The sequence below is a fragment of the Schistocerca gregaria genome, chromosome 1, assembly GCF_023897955.1.
Source record: "Schistocerca gregaria isolate iqSchGreg1 chromosome 1, iqSchGreg1.2, whole genome shotgun sequence".
Taxonomy (NCBI): domain Eukaryota; kingdom Metazoa; phylum Arthropoda; class Insecta; order Orthoptera; family Acrididae; genus Schistocerca; species Schistocerca gregaria.
This window is the reverse complement of record NC_064920.1, coordinates 940,378,835-940,392,811: the sequence shown is the minus strand read 5'-3', so window position 1 is coordinate 940,392,811 and position 13,977 is coordinate 940,378,835. Positions and strand designations below refer to the sequence as shown.

General features: G+C 37.7%; 1 pseudogene; it reads left to right on the top strand.

The window, feature by feature from the left end:
- Window positions 1-302: 302 nt before the first annotated feature.
- LOC126288556 (5S ribosomal RNA) lies at window positions 303-420 on the top strand (annotated as a pseudogene).
- Window positions 421-13,977: the final 13,557 nt, after the last annotated feature.

Genomic DNA, 13,977 nt, shown 5'->3' with positions numbered 1-13,977 from the left:
ATCCATGTTGTGAATACATCACAAAATATAAATGACACAATTTGACAGTATTGTTTTGGTTATTGTTGTGGTTATATTGTTGTGACTGTTTATATGGTTTGACCATATCTTCAATCACCTCACCTCATTGATGGCGTGTTATTTACTTTATTGCTGTGTCACCTCATTTGGCGGCATGTACTTTACTTTATTGCTACATTCCTAGAGTTCCTGTAAGATTTGCCTTCAAACATTCTGTATTATCGATGTTTTCAACATGATGGTGCCTCGCTTTATAATTACATGTGCTTCCTGAGATAAATATCAACGGCCTTGCTGCAGTGGATACACCGGTTCCCGTCAGATCACCGAAGTTACGCGCTGTCAGGCGTGGCCAGCACTTGGATGGGTCACCATCCGGGCCACCATGTGCTGTTGGCATTTTTCAGGGTGCACTCAGCCTCGTGATGCTAATTGAGGAGCTACTCGACTGAATAGTAGTGGCTCCGGTCAAAGAAAACCATCGTAACAACCGGGAGAGCGGTGTGCTGACCACACGTCCCCTCCTATCCGCATCCTCAGCTGAGGATGACACGGCAGTCGGATGGTCCCGATGGGCCACTTGTGGCCTGATGACGGAGTGAGTGCTGAGATAAATGATTTGGCCATATATGATTCAATTACAGGAGCTTAATTACATGGCGAGCATGACACCTGATTTGGCTCCAGAGGATTGTTTACTTTTTGAGCATATGCAGAGCTGCAATTACAAGACCGGGTTATGGTAGTGGCCCATGTGGCACTATCAGGTATTGGTGATCAGACATCCTAAAACCTGTCACACAACATTATGTTTGTGCCAAAGTGGGTGTTGTTACATTGAACTCTTCTTACAGTTGCTCATAGAAACATCACAACAGTAATAGTACTGTGCACTTTGTGCAGTAGATATTTCAGAAGTTCAGTCATGTGAGTTCCTATTTGGAAATATGCTTACCCACTTCAAACTATGATCCCTAAAAGTGTGCAGTGAGAATTTAGTTTTGCAGTTTAGAGTACGTGCGTAACATCAAGGTACTGTTTTGGTGGTGATCCTTCAGTATATATTAATAAGAAAATTTACTGAGCACTCTTTCCTGGTAATATGCTGTGTTTAAAATATTAATATCATATTATTATTTTTATTAAGTGGTATGACACAATATTTTATGTATGCTACATTTCTTGTAGATCTGATATGCAGTAGTGTGTGAAAATCACTTCCATAATTCTGTATTTATGTACAGTGATAATGTTCAGCTTTAGATTGACTGTTTTTTCCTCTGTTTGTTAAGGAAATTTGTAGCTGTTGTAAAGAAAGGAAGCAAACCAAGTATGTCCATTTATGATATGGCTTCACTCTCATGTGTGAAAAATTTAGGAATTCCATTTGAAAGTGCTGCTCATGAATTTGTTTCTGTTAGCTTCACATTTGACAGCAAAAATTTAGTTGCCGTTTTAGGATCACCTGACTGGACAATGCTGTATTATAACTGGCAAAATGGAAAAGTTGAGAGTTCAACAAAAGCTGTACCACCAAACAGCAGTGGATCAGTTTCACAAGTAAGTATCTGACAAACAGCAGTGGATCAGTTTCATAAGTAAATGTCTGACACAAAACTACAGCGTTCATAACTGCAGTTTGCACTTAATTTTTTTCTGTTTTACAGTGCTTCACTAAGTGCTCAAATAACATACAGTAGTATGATAGATAAACTCTAGCAGACTGCTTAACACTCTCCATCATTTATACACAGCATTATTTTTATTCTACATTGACTTTATATAAACCAATTTTGGGGAAAAAAGTCATCCAAAGCCTTGTTTCAAGAGAATAATATGGTTCCTATCAGGCCAATGCTTTTGCCATTGGCAGTTCATCAGCTCTGATTTTGTGTTCTAAAAGAGGTTAAGGCAGTATCTTAAAGCACTGTGAATTGTGTGATTGCTGTTGCATTTGTAAGACCGTTACAAAGCAGTATTTGCTCTAAAATCATCAGTTATTCTCATTTTAGTTATGTCCTATTGTTTTTTACACCTCCCTTGAACAACTAACTGCACACATTGCTTATAAATTATTTTATCTTGAAGTTGCTTCACTAATTACTCTTTTGGATCCTAAAACTGAATTGCAACACTCACTCCTGCTACTATACCTTCTGTAATTATGTACCCTAAGATTGAGCCGTACTCAAATTGAAAAATTGTAGGAATTAAATGGCTGCTATTCTGACAGCACTGAATTATTAATTAATCCTGCAAAAGTGCATGAACTGTCAAATCTTCACACAAACTGCAGTGTTTATTTTGTGATTGACTCATGTATGGATGAGTGCTCCAGGCTCAGAACTTCCATCACTTCATTTGTACCTTTGCACAAAGCTGTATTCAAGGTTAAGGGGGGATGTGACGGAAAATGTAAACATTTATTTTAAAAAAGCATTACAGCCATATTTATTATAGTACAAATCTAAAATTTGCATGTGTGAAGCAAAAGAGCTGTTTTTTTTTAATGGAAAAATATAATAAAATATGCAGGACTAATATTTTGCCAGAAATTTGAATTTTTAATTTTTGTATTGTCTTTTTTTTTTATAAAAAGCTGTAACTCAAATTCTAATTATGCAATTAATCTGAAAATTTTATTGCAGTGTCCTGAGAAGGTTGTAAGACCACTGAACTACAGTTATTAATTTGTGGTACAAATTGTATCATTAAGAGAGTTTTTAATTTTGCACATCCAAAATTAACTTATTTTCTACATACAATCATCTAAAAATCAGAATGTAATTGCAAGATCTTATGATTTTTAGTTCCAGTGAGGCAGCAACATGTTGCAAAATGTTCCTGAAAATTTCATAGCATTAGTGCATATACTTTTTGAGAAAAGGCTTCTAATAACATAAAAAATGTAAAACAGAGAAAATGAAGTTCAAAGATTTTCTTCTCATACTTCATGTAATAAGCTTACCTCAATTTTAAAATCCTTGATACTGATACTCCTCATCCTCCAGATTTCTCTTCTCTCCTCTTCGAATCTGCCTGGCCTGTATTTGCAGATAAGATACTGATCTGTAAGCTTTCTTGAATCTGCTCTTGTTGATGATGTAAAATGCTTTTGTTGTAAACACACCATGATTTATACCAACTCTCTGCAGCACTTCAATTCTACCATTATTTTAACAAGAAACTGCAACATATACAGCTATTTTGAGTACTTCAAGTCCACAGAATGTCCTTTTTAAGCATCTAATTCAAATTAAATTATTTAGGCTTTCATTTGCATTTTGTGTCTTTCCATGAATACATTTCCTCAGTAAATCAGGGTTTGCAAGAAACCTGGATGTGGGCTTAATTGCATTCACAACAGCTTCTGGTAATGAGTGTTACTGTGAATACATCTCATTTCTGTTGTTGAATTTACACCAGTTGTTTTTCGGACATAGGTTGCGCATTGGTGTTTGGTCAGTGGACAGTTTGTGGATAAAACTTGCCCACACGGCACACCTCATTGCCTCTAAATCATGTGTGTTTTTTCCTTATAGATCTCCAATAAAATAACTGAAAAGAATCAATTTCTTTCAGAGTAATCCTGCCTTTTCCTCCTAGTGATTTTCCATCCTCAAGTACTTCACCTTTCTTGTTTTTCAGAAAGTAATGAAGCATACCACCAAGCCTCTTTTGGATGTGCCCAACACATTCAAACTTTTCTATTGTTGTATTGTATGGATTTTTATCTGTTACAGCTTTGAACAGAGAGGAGTCTTCTATCACCAAGGTATTTAGTATATCTAAGACCATACTGGTCATCAGACCTGGAGAACTTCCTCACATTTGCAGCAGCCTCATGCCCTCACTTGAGCCACTGTAATTTTTAGAGCATGCTGGTGCATGCTTTTCTTGCCACAGTTTCTCACTGTCCTCATTGTTGGACATTTTCCTTATTGCACACTGGTGGCAGTATTTAGACATAATTTCTACATCTAAAACTTTACCTGAGTCAATAGCAGTAACAGATACAACTCCATACAGAGATGCGTGACCCCTTTTCATCCATGTCCCATCTACAGACACACATGGGTCAGTAACATTTGTAGGAGATTCACTGTCATGAATATCTACTCGGGATCTATTTCTTTTTGGTTTATTTCCACAATTCCTCCACTGATTTCTTCATTGAAATTGTGGCAGTACCACATACAGCATCATACATTTCTTTATTTATTTTTTCAAACCTTGCACAAGGTAGAGGCATGTTCAGAAAACCACACAATAAATTACCTCCTTCCCTGCCCTGGCCAAGGCATCTCAGAGCATATGCTAACCTAAAATTGCTTTCAGAGGTACCAGTGTCAGTTTTTTGGAAGAGGAAAATGAAAATTCATAGCCACATGAATTACAAATTATTTTAAATCACATGCTATTCCCACTCTTCTTTCTTCAACAACAATCATGCATTCCGTATTTTTACAGCTGACACATGAACATGAAAACTTTATGACCTAGTAGAAATTTTTATTAACCTAGAAGAAATCCTTGGGTAACAGAGGAGATATTGAATTTAATTGATGAAAGGAGAAAATATAAAAATGAGGTAATGGAAGCAGGCAAAAAGTAATACAAACGTCTCAAAAATGAGATCAACAGGAAATGCAAAATGGCTAAGCAGGCTTTGCTAGAGAACAAATGTAAGGATGTAGCGGCATGTACCACTGGGGGTAAGCTAGATACTGCCTACCAGAAGATTAAAGAGACCTTTGGAGTAAAGAGAACCACCTGTATGAATATCAAGGGAAAGCAAAAAGGTGGAAGGAGTATACAGAGGACCTAAACAAGAACGATGTACTTGAGGGCAATAATATGGAAATTGAAGAGGACGTAGATGAAGATGAAATGGGAGATATGATGCTGCGTGAAGAATTTGACAGAGCACTGAAAGACCAAAGTCGAAATAAGGCCCCAGGAGTAGACGACATTCCATTACAACTACTGATAGCCTTTGGAGATGGAGCCGTGACAAAACTCTACCATCTGGTGAGCAAGATGTAGAGACACGTGAAATACCCTCAGACTTTGAGAAGAATGTAATAATTCTAATCCCAAAGAAAGCAGGTGTTGACAGATGTGAAAATTACCAAACTATCAAAATAGAAAGAAACTTCCACATGGGAAAAATATATTAAAAACAAAGATTCCAAGACTTACCAAGCGGGAAAGCGCCGGCAGACAGGCACATGAACAAAACACACAAACACACACACAGAATTACTAGCTTTCGCAACCGATGGTTGCTTCTTCAGGCCTTTAAATATGTCTGCTTGTGTCTGTGTATGTGTGGATGGATATGTGTGTGTGTGTGCGAGTGTACATCTGTCCTTTTTTTCCCCTAAGGGAAGTCTTTCCGCTCCCGGGATTGGAATGACTCCTTACCCTCTCCCTTAAAACCCACATCCTTTCGTCTTTCCCTCTCCTTCCTGACGAAGCAACCATCGGTTGCGAAAGCTAGTAATTCTGTGTGTGTGTTTGTGTGTTTTGTTCATGTGCCTGTCTGCCGGCGCTTTCCCGCTTGGTAAGTCTTGGAATCTTTGTTTTTACCAAACTATCAGTTTCATAAGTCACAGCTGCAAAATACTAATGCGAATTCTTTACAGATTAATGGAAAAACTGGTAGAAGCCGACCTCGGGGAAGATCAGTTTGGATTCCATAGAAATACTGGGACACATGAGGCAATTCTGACCTTAAGACTTATCTTAGAGGAAAGGTTAAGGAAAGGCAAACCTACATTTCTAGCATTTGTAGACTTAGCGGAAGCCTTTGGCAATGTTGACTGGAATACTCTCTTTCAAATTCTAAAGGGGGGCATGAAAGGGAAGCAGTGGTTGGGAATGGAGTGAGACAGGGTTGTAGCCTCTCCCCGATGTTATTAAATTTGTTTATTAAGCAAGCAGTAAAGGAAACAAACAAAAATTCGGAGTAGGAATTAAAATCCATGGAGAAGAAATAAAAACTTTGAGGTTTCCCAATGACATTTTAATTCTGTCAGAGACAGCAAAGGACTTGGAAGAGCAGTTGAATCAAATGGACAGTGATTTGAAAGGAGGATGTAAGATGAACATCAGCAAAAGCAAAATGACAATAATGGAATGTAGTCAAATTAAATCTGGTGATGCTGAGGGAATTAGATTATGAAATGAGACTCTTAAAGTAATAGATGAGGTTCGCTGTTTGAGGAGCAAAATAACTGTTGATGGTCAAAATAGAGAGGATATAAAATGTAGGCTGGCAATGGCAAGGAAAGTGTTTCTGGAGAAGAGAAATTTGTTAACATTTATAACATAGATTTAAATGTCAGGAAATCTTTTCTGAATGTATTTTTATGGAGTGTAGCCATGTATGGAAGTGAAACATGGATGATAAACAGTATAAAAATGTGGTGCTACAGAGGAATGCTGAAGATTAGATGGGTAGATCACATAACTAATGAGGAGGTACTGAATAGAGTTGGGGAGAAGAGGTATTTGTGGCACTACTTGACTAGAAGAAGGGATTGTTTAGTAGGACATGTTCTGAGGCATCATGAGGTCACCAATTTAGTACTGGAGGGAAGCGTGCAGCATAAAAATCATAGAGGGAGACCAAGAGATCAATACAGTAAGTAGATTCAGAACGATTTAGGTTGCAATAGTTACTCAAAGATGAAGAATCTTGCGCAGGATAGAGTAGCATGGAGAGCTGCATCAAACCAGTCTGTAGGTTGAAGACCACAACAATAACATACACACAAAAAAAAATATACTGAAGACCCAAAGAAACCTGTACACGTGCTTAATATTGTTAGGGCCTCCGCGAGCATGCAGAAGTGCCGTAACATGACATGGCAAGGAGTCAGTTAATGTCTGAAGTAGTGCTGGAGGAAATTTACACCATGAATCCTGCAGTGCTGTCCATAAATCTGTAAGAGTATTGGAGGGGGGGGGGGGGGGGGGGGGTTGGAGATCTCTTGTGAATAGCACATTGCAGGGCATTCCAGATAAGCTCAGTAATGTTCATGTCTGGGGAGTTTGGTGGTCAGTGGAAGTGTTTAAATTCAGAAGAGTGTTCCTGGAGCCACTCTGCAGTAATTCTAGACATGTGGAGTGTCATATTGTTCTGCCGGAATTGCCCAAGTCCACTGGAATGCACAATTGACATGAGTGGATGCAGGTATCAGGAGTCCCATATCACTTCAACCGCACATGCCCACACCATTACAGAGACTCCACCAGCTGGAACAGTCTGCTGCTGACATGCAGGGTCCATGGATTCATGAGGTTGGCTCCATACTTGTACATGTCCATCTGCTTGATACAATATGAAACGAAACTCGTCCAACTAGGCAACATGTTTCCAGTCATCAACAGTTGAATGTCAGTGTTGACAGGCAAGGCGTAAAGATTTGTGTCATGCAGACACAGATACACGAGTGGGCCTTTGGCTTTAAAAGCCCATATCAATGGTGTTTCATTTAGTGGTTCGCACGCTGACACTTGTTGATGGTTCAGCATTGAAATCCGCAGCAATTTGTGGAAGGGTTGCACTAATGCTATGTCCAACAATTCTCTTCAGTCGTTGCTGGTCCTGTTCTTGCAGGATCTTTTTCTGGCTGGAGCAGTGTTGGAGATTTGATGTTTTACCGGATTCCTGATATTCACAGTACACTCATGAAATGGTAATACAGGAAAATCCCCACTTCATCACTACCTCAGATATGCTGTGTCCTATCACTTGTGCACCAACTATAACAATATGTTCAAACTCACTTAAATCTTGATAACCTGCTTAACTTGCTGTTGTAGCAGCAGTAACCAATCTAACAACTGTGCCAGACACTTGTCTTATATAGGCATTGCTGACCACAATGCTGTATTCTGCCTGTTTGCAGATCTCAGCATTTGAATATGCATGCCTATGAATTTGTTTTAGCAGCATCAGTTTTTGCATATTCTTACATTAGGTCTGTTGTACTTCACATTGTCTAAAAATTCTGCCACCGAATGGAAGCAGAGATCTAATGAGAACGTACTTAGGGATTTATGAAACAGTGAAAATAGGGAGATAACTTTTATTTGGTAGACCATTGTACATTTGTATATCACTATTTGTATTGGAGGTTTAAAGGCTGTTGTCCTTACTAACTGGACACTGAGTATATCTTTTTACCTGATAAAGTAAATAAAATAGAAAGAAACTTCCACATGGGAAAAATATATTAAAAACAAAGATTCCAAGACTTACCAAGCGGGAAAGCGCCGGCAGACAGGCACATGAACAAAACACACAAACACACACACAGAATTGCTAGCTTTCGCAACCGATGGTTGCTTCTTCAGGAAGGAGAGGGAAAGACGAAAGGATGTGGGTTTTAAGGGAGAGGGTAAGGAGTCATTCCAATCCCGGGAGCGGAAAGACTTCCCTTGGGGGAAAAAAAGGACAGATGTACATTCGCACACACACACACACATATATGTGAAGAAGCAACCATCGGTTGCGAAAGCTAGCAATTCTGTGTGTGTGTTTGTGTGTTTTGTTCATGTGCCTGTCTGCCGGTTTCCCGCTTGGTAAGTCTTGGAATCTTTGTTTTTAATATATTTTTACCTGATAACATGTTCATCTACATTAAAGTTGTTATTTATCTCTTTAAGTACTTTTTCACATATTTACAAGTTTCTAGAATAAAAATGCAGGGGAGTGGGAGTATTGAAGACTTCTCATAGAGGGGCTTGCAGGAAACTGTTTGTCCTGCATGATGCTTGCTCGTATAGCCCTTTTTTTTTATTTTTACTGAGCCAGCAGTTGTGCTACCCCAGAATATAACCCCCTACTGTAGAATGATGTGGAACTGGGAAAAGTATGCAATTCGAACAGTGTTGGAAGCATGGTTCATGTGCAACTAAACATAGTCTGTAGCATACTTTCTTCAGTGTTGCATTTGTTTTTGTTATGTGCGTCTGCCATTTAAAAGCCTGTTGAAGTCTTATGGCCAAACATTTTGTTTCCAGTGAGGGGGTAATTCCATTGGCATTGATTGTCACAGAGGTTTTGGAGGCTTCCCCTTTTAAACAGAAATTTAGAACAATTGTTTTGGATGTACTTACACCCTAAGGAAAAATGAAGGAATTTTCTGAATAAGATATAAACTTGTAGTTGTGATGTACATATACAGACAAACAAATGATTACAATTTCAGAAAAATTGGATGATTTATTCAAGAGAAAGAGTTTCACAAAATGAGCAAGTCAACAATGCATTGGTCAACCTCTGGTCCTTATGCAAGCAGTTATTCAGCTTTATATTGATTGACAGAGTTGGTGGGTTCTACTGCGAGACATCATGCCAACACTGACCAATGTGCATGTTAGATCATCGAAACCCCAAACTGATTGGAGGGCCCTGTCCATAATCTTCCAAACATTCTCAGCTGGGAATATATGTGTCCACCTTGCTGGCCGAGGTAGGTTTTGACAAACAGTAGAAACTCTCACCATGAGCAGGCGGGCATTATCTTGCTGAAATGTAATCCTAGGATGGCTTGTCATGAAGGGCAACAAAAAAGTTGTGAAATATCACCAACATACCGCTGTGCTGTAAGAATGCCATGTATGACAACCCAAGGGGTTCTGCTATGAAAAGAAATGGCACCCCAAACCATCACTCCTGGTTGTTGGTCTGTATGGCAGGCAACAGTTCAGGTTGGTATCCTATTGCTGTCTGGGGCATCTCCAGACATATCTTTGCTGGTCATGCGGGCTCAGTTCTAAGCAGGACTCATTGCTGAAGACAATTCTACTCCCATAAATATTTCAGAGCACAGACTGCAGTGGGAGAAATCACATATGCTTCCCCCCACGCTCAATCTTAGGTCTCCTGTTCTTCCTCATATACGTAAATGCATTTCCGTCTAATATATAACAAGCGGAATTAGTTATTTTTGCAGATGACACTAGTTTGTAATCAGTCCAAGCATACATACAACAATAGAAGAAATGGTAAACAGTATTCTTCATTGACTGGTTTTCTGTGCATGGTCCCACTTCTGTGTGTGGTCTTACTTTCAGTTTCAAAGAGACACAACATATTGAGATCTGCACATCTAGGGGTACTACACCAACGATAAGTGTAACACATGGTGAAGGGGGAAAAAAAAAAAAACAAATGGGCTGGAAACTCCAAAATTTTAAGTGTCCATATTGATAGAAATTGAAACAACTTAGTCCAGTCACATTTACACATAGGATCACTGCAAATTGTGGGGAGAGACAAATCATATTTTGCATATTTTCATTCAGTGTCATACAGAATAATGTTGTGAGGTAACTCATCTTTAAGAAAGAAATCCTTCATTGTTCAGAAATGTCCTTGATGAATAATATGTGTTGCTCACCAATAATTATTTCCTTTGGACTACTGCCTCACAGTATATTTATTGCTTCTGAAGCATGTTGTGAATAATCCACTGTAGTTCCAAAGGAACAATGATGTACATAATTACAATACCAGAAGAAAAAATGATATTCATTACTCCACATTAAGGTTGTCTTTAGAACAAAAGGGCTCCAGAATGCTGCACTCAATGTTTTATATCATTTATCCAGTGATGTAAAATGTCTGAAGGTGAATTTCATTTTAAAGAAAAAGGAATACCACTTGTAAATGGAAATAGCATGTAGTCATATTAACATATTAATCTGTGATATAAATGTAAAAGAAGTATTCCACATCATTACAGTTTATCATACAAATGATCCATGGAACATAAAACTAACTAATTTATCCATTACTCTGCCTACAATACAAATCATGTCTCTTTTGATAAAAATCTTTTTTTGACAGCTCAGAGATACTTTTGTGAGCTTGTCACTTTTTCCTGGATACAAACAGGTCTGTAAGCAAACAAAAATTCTTCTTTCAGAAAACAAAAGGGCTTTTTGAGTGCTGGACATAGTGCAATTAAAAAGATGTAGGCTGCAAAAAAACTTTTGTGTAAATGAAGTAATATAAGATGCCCTAATCATTTTTAGCTTTCAATCCTACAGTTAAATATATTTTGATTTATATGTTAATGGGTTTGTGTTATATTAAATGTGCCTTAAGCAAAGCATTCCTTTGCAGGTGGTGTGCAACCCAAGTGATGGATCTGTTGTATGTATTGTTGGTAATGGCCTGTTCCGTCTCTTGAATGTAACAGAGACAGTGTGGCGACAATTTGGTTATCAGAAAGCTGACACAATACCTATAATATGTGTTTGTTGGCTGACATTTGACTGCGTAATCTGCGGAACAAAGGATGGACGGCTGCTATTGATAGAATCAGGAGAGCTGAAAGCTATGTATAAAGCTTCTGAAATAAGCCACATTGATATAAAACTGAAAGACGAGTGAGTCTTTTTTGTCAGCCATCTATTTAAGTGTTCACATTATATTAATTATTAGTAATAAATAGTCTTAATCATCAGAACCATTAAACTGCCAACAGATTAATAGTAATACTCTGTATCCATACTATCATTATAAAGTGTGTGGTATAATACCATACATTTAGGGTTCTTTCCATTGTATTCACTGATGGAGGACAGAAAAAGATTAATTACAAGCAGCCTCTAAATTTAGACCCCCCTACCACTACTTCCCAGTTACTCAATTTTTTCTCAGGAGGTCACTTACAACACAGTGTTGAACTATCTCTAAAAGACTGACATTTTAACAGCAATGCAGTTTTGTTTCCATAATGGCTTCTCTACTGAGAAAGCAATATAGGGTCTTAAAAGTACAGTTGCAGTAGATTTAAACAAGAAAATCACTCTGTTGGCATTTTCTGTGACATTGCCAAGACCGTTGATTGTGTAGATCATGAAGTTCTACTAGGGATACTTAGGAACGAGGAGTTTGTAGTGGGAAAATAATGAATGGAATGAGGAGTTTGGAGTGGGAAAATGTCAAAATATCATGTCCCACAGGGTTTGGTGACGGACCTACTCGTACTCATGGCCTAAATAAATCATTTACCTGGGACATTGGGGGACTATTAAAAACTATGATGTTTGCTGATGACACTATTATAATAATGAATAGCCCAAACACATCCATAACAGACACAGTTAGGAGAATAATGGAACAGGTTTACAGATCAATGGCCATACTGGGTGAGGTTCCATGTGTAAAGTTCCTAAACATCCAAAGGGATAATAGACTGAAATGCCACCAGAATGTGGATATGTTGAACATAAAGCTCAGTTGTGCCCACTTTGCTGTTAGCAACCTCTCTCCCATTGTGTTGGAGGAAAGACCACTGATCCTAATCTTCTACTACTCAGCCCCTGTTTTTATCTAATACTTCCAACAAAGCATTTATGTAAATTCACTCAGATCACTGTCAGCTGTCTATATAGTGCCAAATCAAGATCTACTTATTCAAACACTGGAGCAATGTGGAATTTACATCCTTGAATTCAAATGTTTTGGTAAATTGTAGAAGCAGAGGCTAACGATGTGTTATTTCTTTCTGAGTAGGTGTGAATTTTCAGTTTCCTGCCTGGTTTCTGCCTGTTATCTGTCAAAGACTTTTACATCAGAACACAAAACTCCATTTGGAATCTTAGATAGGGTCACTTAGTCTGTATGGAAATTATTTTACTTCTAGTCCAGTGGTTGTGCATTGCACATCCTGAAAATGAGGACCACTCTGAATTTTATTTAGTAAACCATAACAAATATTAATTTTAAAGTGGCTTTGATAAATTATTATGGTTACTCCCTGTCTGCATAAATATCACAATAAAACACAAGTATATGAAACACATTCAGAGACTGGCAAATGCTGTGCTGTATTGAAGTCTGTGTTGAAGTTCTTTGCCAAATAAATGAAAAGTGTGACTGTGCAGCAAGTATGTGAAGCCAGTTTGATATGTCTTTGTGATACGCTGAAATTAGTATAACTTTGCATTTATTCCTTTCATTTTTGTTCTGAAATTGGTGGCACGGCTTAATAACAGCGCTGTTTAGCATTGCCCACTCCCCTTCATGGTTGCATGTAAGTTGATGTATCTTTTTCTTTTATTCACCATTTCTGTTCTTTCAGTCTACACTTTTTTTTCCTTTTTTGCCTTTTATGTCTTTATCTAAGTTTTTGTAACTCCTTTATTGTTTACAAACATTTCTATTCTTTCTCTCTATAACTGCTTCTTTTTTTTCACTTTTAATCCACTTCATCCAAGAATACTCTTCATTTTTTAAATATGCCAATTTTCCTCATTATCATGGTTATTCTTTTCAGAATGAAATTTTCCCTTCATTGGCTATAGTACATTGATAACTTATTTTGCTGGTATTTCAGTTTCTCAAATAATGCCATGGTTTATTTCCCCTATTTCTAAACTGATTCAACCAACAAATTGATTGTCCAGTCCAACAAGTCGAAGCCTGCCCTGAAATTTTTTATATAGGAAGAATACAATGAAAGAAACACAGTGTTAAAATTTTTGCAGTTGAGACACACTGCTATTATTTTAAAAAAAAAATGTTGGAAAATGCTAAGTTTGTAGCTCACCGTGCAGTTTGAGAAATGTTCACCTACGTGTAATTGTAACAGACAGCACATGTGCAACTTGGCAGGCACATATCCTTGGTTGATGGCAAATCAGTAAACAGATAACACAGCACAACGTGATCATAATTTGTACAGCACATCCATTGATACGTGCTCTGACAGAATTGTTCACAGTTACTATTCACTCAAATTTGCCACTCATTAAATATCCCTGATAATTAGCAGTTGCCTTTGCAACAATAACAATAGCGATAAAATTGAAATAATTTTCTTTGTGATTTCTTTGCATATATTTGCTGATAGCATCTTTCTTTGTGCAGGTCCCAGAATTTCACAGTATTGTGGAATCTACTTGATGTTTTCAAACTTGCAAAGC